At 30.7% G+C, this 7,013-nt stretch overlaps 1 non-coding gene across 1 annotated transcript; it reads right to left on the bottom strand.

The window, feature by feature from the left end:
* Positions 1 to 2,214: 2,214 nt before the first annotated feature.
* Positions 2,215 to 2,287, bottom strand: Trnar-acg. The gene has a single exon. It is a non-coding gene; the product is annotated as a tRNA-Arg (tRNA).
* Positions 2,288 to 7,013: the final 4,726 nt, after the last annotated feature.

The raw sequence follows: 7,013 nt of genomic DNA, 5'->3' as shown, positions 1-7,013 counted from the left end.
CTATAAGTTATTGTTTAAAATTATTAAATACAGAAATTTGTTTATGTGTATATAATCATTTTTAAATAATCTTTTAAAGGGTCTGAGCGCCATATATTCAGCGCTGTCTGTCTTGACAGAACTTTTAATTGCAAAGAAGCCGTCTTCTTGCAAAATTAAAATTGGAGACTTAATACAATAATGGTATTTTGCCTGACATGCTGACTAAATTACTGACGTCAAAGTTTGAATTTTAAGTAGATTTAATACAGAAAAATAAAATATTGCGTTCGAAAAAAGAAGTTCAGAGTAGACGTATGAAAACATCTGAAATCTCAAAAAGTCAACGTCTAACGAAACGTCAAAATTTGAATCGCGACTCCCTCGCAGAATATACATTCTTTCGACATTTTATTTAAACGTTACCTGAGTAAGTTTTTGAGTTTTATGATAATACTTTGTACTGATTAAATTTAGATTCTTCTGCCAGAAATGTAAAAGGCGGTCTGAGAATGGAGACGAAAGAATTTCGAGTCTCTGACAGAACAATTAATTCTTTCATATATTAAATCTGAAAAATTGATGTCCAGGAAAGTATTCAATTTCTCGTTTAAACTACAAATTTTTCTGATGATAAGTTTTAGAAGAACGACTGGCGAATATCCAGTTCTGAATAGAAAAGATCGATACTTCACTTGTAGAGTTTGATTCTTGGCCTGTCTGTACTGGAAGATGATGAAAATAGACGGTTACACTAGTTTAAAAAATAGTAACGCATTTGGAAGCATGAAGAAGTGTTGCTTAGATTTATTAAAGGTGTGTTAAAGTTGGAAGATAAAGTAAGAAAATACAGTGATTACTGGTCTTACATGTAATAAAATTGATAAAGAGAACCTAATTTTAGTGCAAAATTTAATTAAAAATACAGTCGAACTTCGGATTTCGAACAGAATTCATTTCTAAAAGTAGTTCTAAAACTCGAACATTTTCTAATAAGAGACAGCATAAAATGGATTAATCCGCTTCTGGCTACTAAAATGAAACCTTTTTAAAACTATTTTAGCTGTATTTCATCCATTAAAATGTCTACAAATGCAATGTAATGTTATATATAATTTAACATCATAATATTGTATATATCAAATATTAATATTAAAATATATTAAAAAATTTTTGTTATTTAATTTGATTTCAGCTCCTTTAAACAAAAATACTTGAATGCCATTTATAACTTATAATGTGAATGCCAGTTAATGCGATTTTTATTATTTAACTAGCAGATAAGTCCGGCGTTGCTTGGGCAAAAAGTAACGATAACGAAGATTAAGATTATTACATTATAGCCAATCTTACTTGTTTTCACAGAATACAAGAATTAGGTTCCCCTGTTTCCAGACTAATTATAAAATTTTTAGATGGGTCTAAAATTATGTTCGATTTCCTGAAAAAACGCAGAAAACCGCATTTGCCCTGTAAATATTGCACGTTCCTATTTCTCAACACTTCTATTGTTACTTAACCCTTCCATTGTTGATGCCTTAATCCCGTCCCTTTCTCCGCGGAAAAGTGATTTCGAAAAATCCCTTCTTAGTGCGTGTTCTCGTGACTTACCCTAACTGTGTACTAAATTTCAAGTTTCAACTCCTAACCGCGCTGAAATGCTCACGATGAAATACTCGTATACACGCGCGCCACCTATTGTAGGATAAATGTACTATTCCAGAAATTTCGCGTAAGTGTATTAAACAACTTCCCAAAGTTTAATGGCAATTGAATAAATGGTATAGTAATGCATAAAGGGCACACAGACATACATTCGTTTATGTATATATATATAGATTTAACTTAAATTCAACTTCAAAAACCGAGTTTTGACTAAAATTTAGAAATTCCTAAAGTAAATATGGATCTGTCGCGCAGGACTACGTACATTTTCGTGTGTTAAACGATTCGGCTTACCGCATTACCTACCGGTTTCATTGCAATTGCTTTGCTTCCGAACAGAAAAACAGTGCGTGGTTCCAAACCCTTCGAAATTACCAGTTACACCGGAAGTGGCATCGTACTACCCGTTTCGAACGACGTTTTCTTATTCTTTGGTGAAAGAAGACATTTCCGGAAAGCATGTTCGATTTTCCCAGAGCCTCGTCTTAATTCTCCGTCGACGAAAAATAAAAAAAATTCATGCGACATTCAAAACAATCGCCCGGAGATAAGAAAATACTACGGAAGAGACGAGCCAGTCAGGATTCGAACCTGGAATCTTCTGATCCGTACTCAGACGCGTTATCCGTTGCGCCACTGGCCCACGCTATTTTTATAACACACTTAATTTAAGCGTTATTCGCCTTACCGAAGTGATCGAAACGACTGACCCATTCAAGTATGGCGTGTGTTCGTTTCGTCGTACAGCAGATTCGGCATTTATATTTATGGCACGAGCAAATCACGTGACCTGCACTCTCCCGAATTCAACTCTTTATTTGCAGACTATCAGGCTCGTTTAATAATCGTTATACACACACGTCAGCTGATCGAATTGGAAAAAGAAATAAATAAGAAATAACCTTATTTTTTCCAATGAACACGTAACAAAGAAAGTCGACAATTGCAATTTCATTGTTGTGCTGTTTTTGTTGCGAAGAGTGCGATTCTTGCAAAGTTGTTCGAATGCGATGTTTTTCTTGATTCTGGCAATCATCGACCCTTGGGGTAAGAGACTTTTTCTAATTTCGTTTTTATTTATCCAAGTAAGAAATTCTTTCGCGAAACTAATAAGTCGACGGTTGTCCGTCTAAAATTTCGTTAAATGTAAATATGTCGACTTTCGTATTGCTTTGTATTTATACACCTTTGTGATAACGACGGAGAAACTGTTTCCGAGATAGGTTTGAACTTAATTTTGACAGGTTAAAGTGTAAGGCCTATTCATTTGTAATTCCGGTTCATATCAACAAGTTTGTTAAAATTTTCATCAATTTATACGAATTTGATTTCATAATGATGAATGATAGGTTCTTGAATGCCGATATTACTGAGTTTAAAATAACAGGAGTGGATTTAGCCTTATCCAGACCTTAAGCTATGCTTTGTAAAAATCTTTTTTCTTATCTCGAATAAATATCGAAGTTCCTAAAAGGCCCTAAGAGACAATTTTATTTATTTATTAGGTTATAGTTTCATAGCAAATTCTGCCAGTGATTAAACGAAAAGTTTCTCTAGTGTATAATAATTTCTCTAAAGGTTTACAAGAATATTGATTGGCTAATTTTTGTATATTCGAGTCGAAAATTAGAAGAAATGTCTCGGATCGGATATATTTATTGTTTGACGAATTTTCTTTTTCCATATTCGGGACGAGATTGGATAGATGTTCGCGGTTCGTCAATCCAAACGATTATTGTCCTTTTCAATTTCGTAGCAAGAAGAAAGGCAGGACGAACCCGGTTTTTAAAAAAATTGCAAATCATATTGAAAAGCTTTTTGGCTGTATTACTGTGATAAAAATCATAAGTTACTTAATTACAACTAATGAACCAAGCTTACTATACTCGCATAGTATTTAATTAACTCATTCTGGAATGGATTTCGTCATTACTGGTCTTATCAAAAAGACAGAGTGTACGGCTAACATAGCAATAATTATTATTAGAATTATAAGTCATATCTAAGTCGGTAAGTATACAATACTAATACGAGTACAAGAAAAGAACCATGGAAATAATCTTTTCGTCTGTCTATTCACATATTAAGAAACATTATGAAAAAAGGCCATGAATTAATTGTATAATTTTAAAATCTTATTATATTCACTTAAGTAATGCGAAATTATAGGGTAATGAGAATGAGTCTTTTTACCCATAGCTGCAACTGCATTTTTATATGGAACTAGCGGAATGTAAACAATACGGCAACACTCGGAGACAACGTGTGTGGATATATTTCAAATTATATATTAAACAATGGGTCGATATTGCTTTGTGTTCTATTGCAAATACAAAGAGAAAAATTATAATAATGAAAAGAAAATTGTCTTTAACAAGTTTTCGGTAGAAACCAAATTAAGAAAAGTAGATTTCGTGGTTGAAGATTGGAAGAAAGGGATGACAAGTCTGTGATTTCAGCAGTTTAAAGTTTTATAGTTTAAGCTGTGACTTTATTTGTTTTACCATAGATAAAAAAACACGTTAAAAAAGATATTACAGTATTTTATTTTTATTATTTTGTTAATTTAAGCGATAAATAGACCGATTATTTTAATCATGTGGAACTTCGAAACGTCATTCCAATGTTATCCTGTAGCCTGCGCCTCTAGCTCTCAGCAAAGGAAATGCTTGTGAGCAAGCAATATGGAATGTTAGGATACGCTGCTTGACTTTAATAAAAATAATTTATTTTTCACTCGAAATTTTGTTTAAATAATACAAATATAATTTTAAATAAAACTATGCTAAATATTTATATTTTTACAATTTATTTGATTAAATTATTGTTTGTAGAATTTTAAAAAAAAACTGTATATGTTATAACGAATGTGATAGGTACGATGCATGTATATATTCACTAGTGAATATGTACTGTTTATACAATGCATCTTTCACTTTCACTCTAACTTATATAACGAGCGCAATTTTTTTAACAGACAATAAACAGACAATTTATTAATAGAGGTTTAAAATCTTCAAAATCTTCAAAACTTTTGTAGAATAACTATTGTACAAAATGGCTTATAGTAAAAACTACATTCATAAATTCTAGAAAATGTGCTGGAAATTAATGGCAGCCAAATGAATTCGCTCAACAATGCATCAAAGGTGTTGGATGTTTTTAATTTTTTTTACATATTCTTTCTGTTTATAAATTCCAAACTATAAAAGATGCGTGCACGCAAAACAGAGGAACAAGATATTTGCAATAACATACAGCACGATCCTGGCATCGAAACTGAATGATTTATTTTCTCTCTGATTTTTCTGAAGTAGCATAGTCCTGGCATGTGTATATTTGTTTCAAATTCTTCTGTAGAAATTTTTTCACATTTTTGAATAAAATCACAAAAATTCCCATATTTTATAATCTCAATATTTATTTCATCCCATAGTTTATGGAAATAATGCGCAGTTTGGAAATGTATCTATATCCTTCTGCCAATTCTAGCTTCTAGCAATTTCCCTTGATAGCGTCTTATAAAAAGTCGCATATGCACAGATTATCGTAGAGGACAGACCGTTACAATCACATGAAACTACTTGTCGCTTATACAATGGCTTTTTACAAAGGAATGTTACTTTTATTCTTACAAGATTTTTACATTTTTTACAATCACAGGTATGTAATATTGAAAGAAAAATATGTGAAACAGGTTGATTAATTTTCAATAAATTCCACATTTTTTTTTACTTTGATCACAGCAATTTCTTTATCAAAACTTGAAAAGAAAATAACATTTTTGCAGACCTAAAATAATGTTTAAATTTGAGCATAATACTTGTGTTTCTTTATAAGACAGTATGCCTGATATATAATTAATAGTAATTAACAAATTTTATTACATAGGATCAGTTTTACATATTTTTTTCTAATTAGCTAATCAGCAGTTTTAATAGATACTTTTTATTTTGTGAGATTTGAGGAGCTAGTTTAGTTAAGATTAATAAAAACTACAAATGAAAATTGATAAATCATTTATGATAAGTTTCATTACTAGAACATGTAAAAAGTAAAAATTGTTACATCCATTTGCGAACAATTATCTAAGCATTCAAATGTAGGTTATCTAGGAGATATTCTTTTGTAGTCTTTTCACTTCGTTCTATAGAAATTACAGAGTATGATTACAGATGAAATATATTTATTACTAAAATACTTTAAAATACAGTAGAGTCCCAAAAACTCGGCCTAATGTGGACCGAAGGGTGGCCGATTTTGTGAAAATGCCGGATTATCGGGAATGGGGTTAAAAAAATAAGTACGAGTGTTTCCTCAGAAAATACTGTACTGTAGGCCTACTTGTATGTATTGTTTGCTTGAAAATACAACAGAGAATAAACTGCCCAAATATCCTTAAACAAAGGAAAAGTACGTACTTTATGAAGGCATAAAGCCTTTACTATATGAAAATGAAAATTAATGAATACACAGTTTACAGTATGATAAGACAGACATCAAAAAATACTTTAAGAGGCATAAAACTATCTATAATGTAAACTAACTAGGGGTTTTTCGCCCTGCCAGGGTGTGGTCGAGTTATCCTGACTGCCGGGTTATCGAATGCCGAGTTTTCGGGACTCTACTGTACTAAGAATAGTTTTCTGCATGTAAAAATTAGTATCTGCACGATGAAATGACGACTACAAATAATAAGCTGGCCTGTAACAGGATGGTAATACTTTTAAGATAACTTAAGATGTAAAATAAAATATTGTTTATAATTAATTAATACTGTATAACTTTTTTAAAATATGCATATTTACGTAAAATGCATAGAAATGCAAAATATAAAAATGTTTTATATATACTATAAATTTATTGAAGTATTATTTATTTGTATAATCATTTTTATGTAAGAAAAGTTAATTCTACTTTTTTCCACTTCAGAATATTATCTTTTGATTAGATTTATTTGGTTCAGATTCGCAAGAAATTATTATTATTATTATTTTAGATTCCAGGAGCATCATGTGCTGTTGCAACTTGTAATAACAGTTATCATAAAACAAAGTTATTTTAGATTTCTTTAAGGTCTAATAATAAAAAGAAAATGGATCCATAATTGCAAAAGAAAAGACAAATTCAATCCTGATTCTTGTCATATTTGCTCTGATTATTTGGTTCATTTGATTATTAGGTTTATTGGCAAGACCTAAACTAAAGAAAACTTTCCTACCGACAGTAAACTTAGGAAATATAGAAAATGAAAATATTATTCAGTCAAATGAAAGAAGGAATCGTTTATTAAAAATAAATAGAAAAAGTTTTAGATGTAAATAAACGGGATAAACCAGAAGAATCTCTTAAATGTAATGATTTTAGAA

Source organism: Centruroides sculpturatus, unplaced genomic scaffold (genome assembly GCF_000671375.1).
Source record: "Centruroides sculpturatus isolate CEXI.00-Female unplaced genomic scaffold, Cexi_2.0 scaffold958, whole genome shotgun sequence".
Lineage (NCBI taxonomy): Eukaryota > Metazoa > Arthropoda > Arachnida > Scorpiones > Buthidae > Centruroides > Centruroides sculpturatus.
The sequence above is the reverse complement of the archived record's forward strand: the minus strand, read 5'-3'. Positions and strand labels throughout refer to the sequence as shown.